The sequence below is a fragment of the Dipteris shenzhenensis genome, chromosome 8, assembly GCF_047967505.1.
Source record: "Dipteris shenzhenensis isolate YYH24624 ecotype China chromosome 8, Dip_SZ_1.0, whole genome shotgun sequence".
Taxonomy (NCBI): Eukaryota; Viridiplantae; Streptophyta; class Polypodiopsida; order Gleicheniales; family Dipteridaceae; genus Dipteris; species Dipteris shenzhenensis.
In genome coordinates, this window is record NC_141603.1 from 14,848,427 (window position 1) to 14,861,454 (window position 13,028).

The following is a 13,028-nucleotide window of genomic DNA, read 5'->3' on the forward strand; positions in this document are numbered from 1 at the left end:
GGAGAGTGAAACCACATGATAACATCCTCCATGATCGGATATTCCTACATGGTGCCAAAAATGGCTTCCAAAAATCCTTTAACGCCATGTGCATAAAACCAAAGCTGAAAGGGTATATATTGACTCCTTGTACAAGGAGCTAACCACCGACCAATCTCTTTGTCTCTCTCTCTCTTTCTCTGCCTCTCTCTCTCTTGCGGATGTGGTGTAAGAAAATGTCAACATCTGAAGGACAGAAAAAGGCAATGGCAATGTGCACATCTCTTTCAGCTAGCCCTCTATTCCCCTTATTACTTTCTTCTCTCTCTCTCTCTCTCTCTCTCTCTCTCGGTTTTCCTTGGCAGTCGTTACATGCATTGCATCTTTTATTCACCGCATAGTAACTTGTTAATGAATATGAAATTTAATGCCATTATAGAAGGTCGGCCCTTAAAAAATGGCTTCCGGCTTCCGAAATTCCTTTACTTCAACACGTATGATCGACAGAGTGGCCTATATAAGTGTATGGCTGGGTGCTTCCACCTGCACTACTTACTCTGAGGCCTTCCAAGTCCTTTGCAAGCCACATTAGTCAGGCAAGAGAGCATGGATAAGCCAACCTTTTCGACTTTGCCTCAACTTGACTGCTCCGAGAAGATGCATCCCCCTACCCATCCCCAGAATGCCCCCCCTAAAATCGCCCCTCCTACTCAACTAGTAGACGCACGGAGTTTCTACCTTCCCCCGCTCCCTTGCTCGACGCTACCTAAATTGCATCGCCATTATGATGCTGTCCGAAAGGCCTACGACCCTTGGTTGATAGCTTGTTTGCAGCCACCAAATGAAGCATCCAAGCAGTTGCTCATTTAATCGAACGCCCCATTGTTTGTTTGTTTGGCAATGCCGGATGCGGTGCATCACAAGGTATTGCCCTTGTGTAAGATGATCATCTTGCTGGGCATCCTGGATGACTTGAGTGAAGATTTGTTGCTTTTGGCCGACGATTTGACGTCAGGAAAGGAGTACTACGACTATATCCTGTCTCTGCTAGAAGGCCGGCCTTGCTCCTCCAACAATTACTTGAAGATCAGCGATCTACAGCAATTGTCCGCACAGCTGCTCTATGTATGGACAGAAATCCGCTCCTCCATGTCCTCACGGCTGCAAAAGCGTTTCATTAACAGTGTGAAAGATTTCTTCTACGCCTTACTCCTGGAGTCTCGGTTGTGCCGAGAGAAAGGGATCGTCGATCTTGCAACTTACCAGTCTTTCCAGAAATTCAGCGGCGAGGGCTACGTATTCATGATCATGGCGGAATATGGTAACGATCTGGATCTAGAGGATGAGATTCTTGCGGATCCTGCTATTGTCAGGCTTCAAGAGCTCGTAGCTTATCAAATAGCCTATGTGAACGACCTTCTATCCTTTCAGAGAGAATTTTGCGAAGGCCAATATGAAGATCTCCCATCCGTACTCTGCGTCCTCCACAATTACAGCCTGCAGGAGTCCATATACCAAGTCAGTAACATGATACACACCTTGGACGACGAGTTTGTAAGTTTGCAAAACAAGGTTCTGAATTCCGATCAGCTGGTTAACAGACCGGGGCTGAGGTCCTATGTGGATGTCTTAGGCTACGTGATGTCTGGGTTCTTGGAATGGGCTTATCAAACTACGCGATACCACGGAGTCAACAATCGTCTCACGCTCCGACATGGATTGGTGAGCTTACTTCACCGAGATCGGACGTTGATCACCCAAACCGGCACGTCGACCTTAGTACAGCACTAAGAAATAAGACAGCTTTGTTTATGGGTATAGTATGCTACTAAGTGTTCAAGCGGGGTGGGATGGGCTATGAGAGGCAAAAATTTGATCTTGTAAGTCTGTCTATATGTCACAAAATCTCACTATGTATGTGCTATGAAGTAAAATTTCCCTTGCTCAAGAAAAGGTGTTGCTAATCAATTCTTTAAAATCTATTTAGCAGAAGAATCCATAGGTGTATAAGGACATGATTATACCATTCTACAAAACAAAGAAAAGGTGTTGCTAATCAATTCTTTAAAATCTATTTAGCACCATAACTTAAAAAATGAAAATCTCTCTCTCTCTCACACACGCACACACACACACATACACACCCCAAAAAAGCATAACATGCATGTCGAGCACCATTTCTTGTCACTCATTCAATTCTTGGTCACATATTGCTCCTCATTTGCAAAAGATAAATTGTATGCACAAATGATGGAAAGATGGGGAACCTTATCGAGAATGTTCCAATGAGTTATGTAATTACCTACACATATTTCTATACCTCAACTACTATTGTTCTCACCTGACAAAGATGGTATCGATGTGCTTTCTTTGGTGCAGCAGATTCCTAATGATGAAGGGATAACTTCTTTTAAGCTGCCTCCATCCATAAATGCCTTGGATTTGTACAATATTATCAAAGCTAGATAGACTTTATTAATGGGATGCATTTATAAGCACGCGGAGTGTGCTATATTCTCTTTGCACGGGCTTATTAATGGGATGCATTTACAGCATGTGCACTCGGGGGGTTCACCTCTCAAAAAATTAATGTACAATGTGCATTTAAAACAAGGGATATTTTTATCAAATATATAAAATATGTATATATATATATATATATATATATATATGTATGTATGTATGTATATGTATACATATGTATGTATATGTATATATATATATATATATATGTATGTATGTATGTACATGTATATATACGTATGTATATGTATGTGTGTGTGTATATATATATATAGATATATATACGTATATATATATATATGTATATATATATGGATGTGTATGTATGAATATATATGTATATATATGTATATATGTATATATGTATATGTGTGTGTGTATATATATATGTGTGTGTGTGTGTGTGTGTACGTATATGTATATGTATATATATAATATTCATAGGAGCAAAATAAAAGATGGAGACTCACACACGGTTCCATACACAAACCATCCCTAACCATCACCCAAGGCGTAATACACAAAACAACCTTAAGTCCCCCTTGGGTCTCCTAAGGCCTATAGTGAATGTATATCTTTTACCGTCACAATGACCCTATTCATGTGGATGAAAATTACTATAAGATCATCCACGAGGTGTACCCAGTAGGCCTCAATTGCATGCTACAAGGGAAGAAAGGCATCTGTTAAATATGCCAAGAGGCCTCCACAACCCCTCGCCTCAACCACCTAGATGTTGTGCTTTGGTTAAGATCCTGCATGATCTCATGTACCACTCTGGCAAACCTCATCTTTGGGATAAGTAGATTGATTGACTTCTAAAGCCTCTAAATTTACCAAAGTGCCACAATACCCAGTTTGAACCTATATTTCTTCACTACAGGAGGACCTCTTTGGCCTGGACATAGAGGTGGCTGATGTGCTCTCCTTGGCATGGGTGTGGGAAGAGGTGGCTGCTATTTGATTCCCTAGGGGTGTCCTTGAGCTTGAATCTCTTTTTGTGCTTGCGCCTCATGAAAAATTTGCTCCTTTAATTGATTTTGATTCATCCTCTGCTCCCTTCATTGCTAGAACTCATCTTTGGCTTCTTCTTTGGTCTTTGAATCATCTCTTCTTCTTGAATTTTCTTCCTTCACACTAGACTCTTCTACCAGTGTCTCTTGTTAAAGGTGGGGGATTTTTGAGTGTGTCCTCATCATTTGATGGCAGCTTCTCACCCAGATTCCTCGCCTTCTACTTGGTCTTAGCCAGGGGGGATGGAGAGAGAGAGAGAGAGAGAGAGAGAGAGAGAGAGAGAGAGAGAGGGAGAGAGGGAGGGAGAGAGAGAGAGAGAGAGAGAGAGAGAGAGAGAGAGAGAGAGTGACCTACCAGACCACCACCTACCATCCCCTCGGAATAATAATAATGTTTAATCGGGTGCTACAAGCTCTCCAAGACTCACTTGAGTCCTTGGTGAGCAATTTTGAAACAATTCACATGGCATACCTCTCCCCCCATCAATGAGGGGAGGGGGCCACTTTTTGAAATTTGAATTTCAAATTTTGAATCTCCCTCCCTCCTCTCTTTCTCTCTCCCTCCCTCCCTCCCTCCCTCACTCCCTCCCTCCCTTCCTCCTCCTTCCTCTCCCTCTCCCTCCCTCCCCCTCCCTCCTCCTCTCCCCTCCTCCATCTTGCTCCTCCTCCTCTCTCCTCCCTCCTCCCTCTCCCCTCCTCCTCCTCCTTCTAGCTCCTCCTCCCTCCTTCCTCTCCCCTCCCCAAAGAAATAACCTAGGATGAAGAACAAAATGCAATCACCCTTTTTCATACCACCGCCCCCCCTGCTGAAATTCCATAACCACCTCCACTAGATCCCTCCCAACCCACCCAACAAGCTACCCAACCTCCTCTCCCTCAGACAACACTACCCAAGTACTTCTCCACAATGCCTCCAACACCACCACTACACAGCATAGACCTTCCCTGTCCATCACCTCCAATGCTCCAGTCGACCTCCCTGATGGGGCATTCAACGTGTTGCTCAAAGCAACACATTTTGTACAAAGCACCGACATCACAACTCCTACAGGCCCCCCAAAGAAGAACCAATGCCGCTCACAGATGATGAAGCTCTGCCATCCCCGCCAAGGTCTCCTCTTGAAGATCTTCATTGGCCTCTAGACTTATAGTCCTTCGAAGAGTTATCGGATAGTGCGTCATGCACCACTGGAAGGGCCAGCTCAAGGTCTCCAACCTCCATCTCTATGAAATTCTGGAGGTGCTTCCTTTCACACAATTCATCACACAGTCATTCAACGACTGGAACAAGCGCATCCCAAGTGCACAAGAAGAGGATAATACACCACAACACGTGAGTCACCCACTGAGACCACACCACAGACCTTAAATTTGTAAACTTTAATATTTTAGAGAATGGCATTGTTGTTCTACCACTTTGGTAAATCTATAACGAAGTCTGTAACAAATATCGTAAGGAATAACTAAGTACAACTATCTAAGGTTAGATCAAGAGTACGATTTGAGAAGAAAACCAAAGTAATCTCTATTAGTTAAGGAATCATCATTTTTTTATAATAAAAGATAGTGATTAGGTTAAAGACCATATATACCTACAATAACTCTTAGCTTTCCACAAATATGATAATTCATTGAGGTCATTACATTCATACGGGCATATGGGAAAGGGAGAATCCCTACGGGCTCTAGACCTTGACTTTTATTATTTTAAAAGAGTTATGTGGATCTTGTGATGGGACTCATGTTAAGAGTAACCAAGAAGGACATGGATGGTGACATACGAGCTTATGTGCTTGCTGGGGAAAGGAATCTACAGGTAGTAATTATGGGTGAAGGAGGGTGACATAGTATCCATATAAGGAGCGCTCCTCTCCCTTGTTCAACAAGTATCCCACCGTTAGGCCACATATTGTTGTATCTCTTGTCTTCTCAAGCCTCTTCCTTGAGCCTTCTCTCTCACTCTTGCATATGTTCCCTTGTATAGAATTTGGAGTCTACTTTTCTCCATAGTGGATGAGTAGTCTTGGAGCTTTTTTCCTTTCTTTTTCTCTTCCTTTTGAAAAATCTACTTCTCTTATGATATGAGCTCCGTGAGTTGCAATTTCATTTCTTCTAAAAATATGGCATTTCTCTTGAGTCTTCCTTTCTTCTCTCTCCATGCTTCATTTCTTGCCTACGAGCCATCTTTCTTTGGATTCTCATTGCGACCACGTGGGTCAACCTTTTCTAAAGATATTGTGTATATATATCTTTTTCTTCTCTTCAAATTTCATGGGCCTTGGATCATTGATGAAGGTGGGGCCTTGAGGGAGAATTCTACTCAGGCAAAATTAGTATGAATAGACGGCAATTTATATGACTATTCAACCCCATTGTGGCCCATAACATTTTTCTCAATTCTTTGTTATTTATGAAATTTATATCATTTCCAAGATCTCTTTTAGGTGCATCATTCTATGCATTTAGTTTTAGCACTTGATATATACATGCATGTTGAGCCATAAGATCTTCTTTCAACAATGCATTGCCCTTCTCTTTAAATTTTTTTCTCAATTCTTAGTTATTTATGAAATTTCTATAATTTCCAAGATCTCTTTTAGGTGCATCATTCTATGCATTTAGTTTTAGCACTTAATATATGCATGCATGTTGAGCCATAAGATCTTCTTTCAATAATTCATTGCGCTTCTCTTTGGTGCAGATCAACTTGGTAAGATCATGGACTTCCTTGATCCTTTTCTTTAACCTCTTCTAGACTATAATGTAACTTAGGATGTTAGCATATTTATCCTTTTATCACAGAAGTAAGGAAGGAAGATGTGCAGTTGTTTTCTTTGCATAAAATGTATGTTTTATCCCTCTTTTCAAGTGATAAAGGATCTTTGTCAAAGAAACAAAAAGCAAAGAGGTGCATGAAGTTTCACTACCCCCAACTTCATGTCATAATATCAATTGAAGCTTTTTAATGTTTTGTGGCACAGAGTGATGTTGAGGAAAAAATTCAAGCTAAGAGAGAAAGAGAAATATTTGAAAAAAGTAAGAGAAAGAGGGGTTTATGGACATCAAAGTTAGAGAGAAGTTCACAAACAAGATGAGTATCTCAAGATAGTTGACCCCTTGAAGAGGAAACAAGTGTTTTGAGATGGAATCAAGCTAAATTTGGAAAAATTATACAATTTGTGCATGCAGATCTAGACAATGACTTGAAATGCAAGATCTTAGGGTATTGTATGAGTAGCAAAGAGATAAGGTATTACCATAGAGTGTCTTCAACAAGTGCAAGACACAATTTCATAACTTTATAAGAGAGTTTCATGCTAGTACATGACCTTTAATTTACAATGGCTTGAGGTAACACTTGGACAACTAGGAGACAAGGAATTATATGTTTGGGTTGGCAAAGAAGTTTTTTATGACACGCTGATGGAAAGGACCAACAACTTGAAGAAATAGCTCATTATTGAGATGAAGGTGACAATATACAATCTTTTAGGCATGTCTTTGCTCTCTAGTGCAAAATAAGTAGTTGAGATTACATAACTAATTTATATCGACTCCACTTTTACAAAAAGTTTTGACTTGCCAATGACACCAAAGATTGCACGTAGCACCTATCCCTTGTAGGTTTGCTATCATCAATAACTTCTCAAGAATTATTAAGTGAAGCAAAGCCTATTCAGGGTGGTAAAATGCTCGGAGAGATTTGCTTGGCTTCAAAGAGGCTTCTATGGGGGTAGTTGCTATCTTTACTTGTCAAGTTGTTTTTCGATTGTTTTTGTATTTCTTACATTTACTTAACTTTTGGTTGTAGGCTTTTGTTTCATTTGTTTGCTATAAGAATGATGCCAGTCAAGTGTGACATGTGGAATCAAGTCACCACTTTGAAGGATCTTGCCATCTACTTTGGAATGGAAAATTTGGATCAAAGGGGGACCTATTGGATTGGGAGATGAAGTACTATCCTTGGTGGTTAGATTTCATGCCAGAGCTTTTTCCTTCACATGAGCTTGTGCAATGTAGATTAGATGAGGAGGGTGCATTGACCATGATCGAGAAAGATGAAGAGGAGGCAAAAACAATCACCATTCTTGGTCCCCATGAGAAGCCAAAAGATCCCAAGTCATCACAATATCTACCTTCAGATGATGTCTTTGGGGAAGGTAATTGGAAATTGCAAACCAAAGACTATCCAGTCATGCAAGTTGTAGGTGCAAGGCACCCACTCACCCAATGCATTTTTGGTGTTCTCAAGAGGTCATAGTATTGCATGGGCTTGTAGCCCTACTCCTCACCATCCTTGAAGATAGGTTTGCCAATGGGCCAAGGCCACAGTTCCACTCATGCCACAATACTTCTCTCGGAGAAGCTGTATGAGCGTCATCTTGGGACACCATTGGGATTCTTCCATCCACTCGTGAGGGTTCATCGGCTTGCAGCCCGACATTTTCTACTTGTAACATGGTTGGTAGATGTTCATTTTGCTTTTGGCGAAGTTGGGCGATGAGATCACGTTCGAAGAGCACTGGAGCCTCGACGTTCATCTTTTGAGTCTGACATGTAGACACTTTGCTTGGCTCCTTCCATTCCACCTGTGTCATCATAACTTGCGTCAAATAGTTCAGATGCAAAACTTTACGATCGCACCCCAACTGATAGGATGTACACTTTATGCATCACCTAATGTACACTCATGTCTAAGCGGAGGCAAATTCCTAGGTACTCAGAACACAATCATCAGTAACTTCATGACAATATTCGTTCATATCGGTTTGCAAAGCATGTCGACCTTCGCACGCAAGACAGCGTGATGGATACAATTCATCAAGATTGTCGACTGTAGAAGCCCGTAATGGAACATCTACATTCATCCATCAATTCTAGTCCACCACTTCATCATCAATACGAACATGGAGTTGACAGGGTATTCATTCAACATGATCGCCAGTGTTTTGGGGTTCATCCAGAACCCTGAAAATAATTCAGGTATGCATAAACAATACGCTTTCCTCTCATTGCGTTACGATAGTCATACACTTTGTTCACTCACGTTGCAATGAATAAACAATGTATCATTAGATTCGTCAACAATATCTTACGAATAACAGGAATCAGAGATTATACATTGTAGAGACAATACAGATAGAACATGAAACAATAATGAATCAGAACAGTTGGGGATCATGTATATGCAAAACAGAGAACTTTCATTTCATTATCAGATCACAAATACAATCTCATCATCTCATTACAACAACATCTGAATTGAATCCCATTTCATCTCTTGCATGCATGAAAGAGAACTGAAGGGGTACACCCAATAGATGGTGTCCCTTCCTATCTAGATCCTATACGGATAAATATGGATTAGTACATTTATTGATTGCCATAGATTATTTACCACTTTCTTTTTATGAACAATGTACATGCAATCGCTACTTTCTCTGGGTTGATATTTGCAATAGGTAGACACAATTGGTCTCTCCATGACTTGAGAATTAGCTTATGGCAAGCTTTGCATATAAAGTTTACATGCACAAACACCCCAAAGTTAAACCCATGCATAGAGTGGCCACACTGGGACCATCGGATATAGCACTCATCTATGATGTACCCATGGCAGATTGTGCACATACAACCCTACATCAGAAAAGAAGTTCTTCTAATTTAACTATTACAATGGCAGTCAATATCATAGTCTCACCTAGTACATGAGCAAGCTCTTTCTTGATTCCCTTCTACCTCATCATGAGAGCACAGATGTTCTCATTCACTGCTCCACTTGCTTCTCACTAACAACAATAGCTCTAATTCTTACCTACACAGTTGAATCTCTTTAAATTCTTTAGCAACTTTATCGTAAACCTCTTGCAAGACTGCTAGAGTAGTTTGGGTTTCAGAAAGGATGGAGGACTTCCTCAAATTTTCAAGAGCCACAGTATGTTGCTCCTGTAACTAAACTATAGGGCATTGTTCTTATCTTCCCAATATTGCACCTTCTCTTTCCAATATTGCACATTCTCATTCTTGTTGTGTGCATTTTTCCTACTCTCTTCCCGATCTACATCCTTCATGAATTTAAAGCACTTTTGTAGCTCCTACATCACTACTCTGATTTGTGCAATGTCCCTTCTCAATTGATCTATAAGATCATCTTTCTACAGTCTCAGATGTTCTGCCATCCTGTACATTCTTCAAGTTGTTTAGCATAGTCTTGGAGATCTCCCTTGAGAAAAAGGCTAGACATTTGTTCAGTTACTCTACTACTTCTTGAACTTGCTGAAACTTCACGATTCCTCTCATATCAAGAAAGAAATGCCTTATGTCCTTTGAAATAACTTGAACATTTTATGGCAAGTGCAAATCCTTAACTTCATTGTCTCTACTAGTCTAAGCTTTGAGGAATAAATCTGAAAGGTCCTTTTTCCTCCATGCCTTCTCCAAGTAATGAGGTTGTGGATTGCCCAAGCCGAGCATCTTTTCAATCAAGATATCGTGGACAATATTTTTTTTATCATTATAGACAATATAGTTGATAGAGAACCCATATCAGGCTTCTAAAGTTGGATGGGACCATGTTTCATGGTTTGAAGATGGTACGAGCTATATTGAAGCTAGATGGAACTATGTCTCATGATTTCAAGATGGGAAGAGCTAGATGGTGAGTGTTAGACTCAGTATATCCACTAGAGGGATCCATTGGAGAGGGGTTGGATGGTGAGCTAGAGGATCTATTAGGGAGGGTTTGCATGGTGAGCCAAGGGGATCCATTTAGGATAGAATGGATTGCGAGCCAGAGGGATCCATTAGGGAGGGGCTGGATGGCAAAACTCAGTGTTTCCAAAGGGACCTATTGTGAGAGGTAATAGAAGTTACACGAAGAGATAAACATTGCAAGAAGTTGGAGATGGCTAAGTGCAAAGGATTGTGCAAGGGCATAAGTTCAAGAACTGCAAGGGAGTAAAATGGTGCAAGCGTGGCATCAATTTAAGAAGAATATAATGATTCAAACTACAACCATGATGACAACCACCGGGCTTACATACAGAGTACGTATATGTATATATATGTATGTATATGTATATATATGTATATGTATGTATGTATGTATATGTATATATACGTATGTATATGTATGTGTATGTATGTGTGTGTGTGTATATAGATATATATATATATATATACACGTATATATATATATATGTATATATATGTATATATATGTATATGTATGTATGCATATATATGTATATATATGTATATATGTATATATGTATATGTGTGTGTGTATATATATATGTGTGTGTGTGTGTGTGTACGTATATGTATATGTATATATATAATATTCATAGGAGCAAAATAAAAGATGGAGACTCACACACGGTTCCATACACAAACCATCCCTAACCATCACCCAAGGCGTAATACACAAAACAACCTTAAGCCCCCCTTGGGTCTCCTAAGGCCTATAGTGAATGTATATCTTTTACAATCAAAATGACCCTACTCGTGTGGATGACAATTAGTATAAGATCATCCAGGAGGTGTACCAAGTAGGCCTCAATTGCATGCTAGAAGGGAAGAAAGGCATCTGCTAAATATGCCAAGAGGCCTCCACAACCCCTCGCCTCAACCACCTAGATGTTGTGCTTTGGTTAAGATCCTGCATGATCTCATGTACCACTCTGGCAAACCTCATCTTTGGGATAAGTAGATCGATTGACTTCTAAAGCCTCTAAATTTACCAAAGTGCCACAATACCCAGTTTGAACCTATATTTCTTCACTACAGGAGGACCTCTTTGGCCTGGACATAGAGGTGGCTGATGTGCTCTGCTTGGCGTGGGTGTGGGAAGAGGTGGCTGCTATTTGATTCCCTAGGGGTGTCCTTGAGCTTGAATCTCTTTTTGTGCTTGTGCCTCATGAAAAATTTGCTCATTTAATTGATTTTGTTTCATCCTCTGCTCCCTTCATTGCTAGAACTCCTCTTTGGCTTCTTCTTTGGTCTTTGAATCATCTCTTCTTCTTGAATTTTCTTCCTTCACACTAGAATCTTCTACTAGTGTCTCTCGTTAAAGGTGGGGGATTATTGAGTGTGTCTTCATCATTTGATGGCAGCTTCTCACCCAGATTCCTCGCCTTCTACTTGGTCTTAGCCATGGGGGATGGAGAGATAGAGAGAGAGAAGAGAGAGAGAGAGAGAGAGAGAGAGAGAGAGGGAGAGAGGGAGAGAGAGAGAGAGAGAGAGAGAGAGAGAGAGAGAGAGAGCAACCTACCAGACCACCACCTACCATCCCCTCGGATTAATAATAATGTTTAATAAGGTGCTACAAGCTCTCCAAGACTCACTTGAGTCCTTGGTGAGCAATTTTGAAACAATTCACATAGCATACCTCTCCCCCCATCAATGATGGGAGGGGGCCAATTTTTGAAATTTGAATTTCAAATTTTGAATCTCCCTCCCTCCCTCTCTTTCTCTCTCCCTCCCTCCCTCCCTCCCGCACTCCCTCCCTCCCTTCCTCCTCCTTCCTCTCCCTCTCCCTCCCTCCCCCTCCCTCCTCCTCTCCCCTCCTCCATCTTGCTCCTCCTCCTCCCTCCTCCCTCCTCCCTCTCCCCTCCTCCTCCTCCTTCTAGCTCATCCTCCCTTTTTCCTCTCCATCCCCGCCAAGGTCTCCTCTTGAAGATCTTCATTGGCGTCTAGACTTACACTCCTTTGAAGAGTTATCGGATAGTGCACTCATGCACCACTGGAAGTGCCAGCTCAAGGTCTCCAACCTCCATCTCTATGAAATTCTGGAGGTGCTTCCTTTCACACAATTCATCACACAGTCATTCAACGACTGGCAACAAGCACATCCCAAGTGCACAAGAGGATAATACACCACAACACGTGAGTCACCCAACGTGAGTCACCCACTGAGACCACACCACAGACCTTAAATTTCTAAACTTTAATATTTTAGAGAATGGCATTGTTGTTCTACCACTTTGGTAAATCTGTAACAAATATCATAAGGAATAACTAAGTACAACTATCTAAGGTTAGATCAAGAGTACGATTTGAGAAGGAAACCAAAAGCTACTATCTCTATTAGTTAAGAAATCATCATTTTTTTCTAATAAAAGATAGTGAATAGGTTGAAGACCATATATACCTACAATAACTCTTAGCTTTCCACAAATATGATAATTCATTGAGGTCATTACATTCATACAAGTTTGTATTGGTTTTCCTAGTTTATACCGAAGTTGAATTTAATATTGTTAGAATCCTTGCTAACTGAGATCACATTTATATATTTAGAACATCAGCTACCTGCGCTTCTATAAGACCAACTTTTAATTGTATTGATGTTATGAGAGAAATTGAGTATTGAGTAAGAACTACCAGATTGCACTTGGTCTTGGGATTTATAAACAATTGAAGATATTATCATTCTAATTAGCATTTTAAAAAAAATTAATGACTTTGATCTCTTGTACTCGTTGAGATTATTTCCACCAATATGCTTAGAGA

General features: G+C 40.6%; 1 pseudogene; it reads left to right on the plus strand.

The window, feature by feature from the left end:
- Positions 1-487: 487 nt before the first annotated feature.
- On the plus strand, positions 488-1,770 carry LOC147899169 (microbial Terpene synthase-like protein 13; annotated as a pseudogene).
- Positions 1,771-13,028: the final 11,258 nt, after the last annotated feature.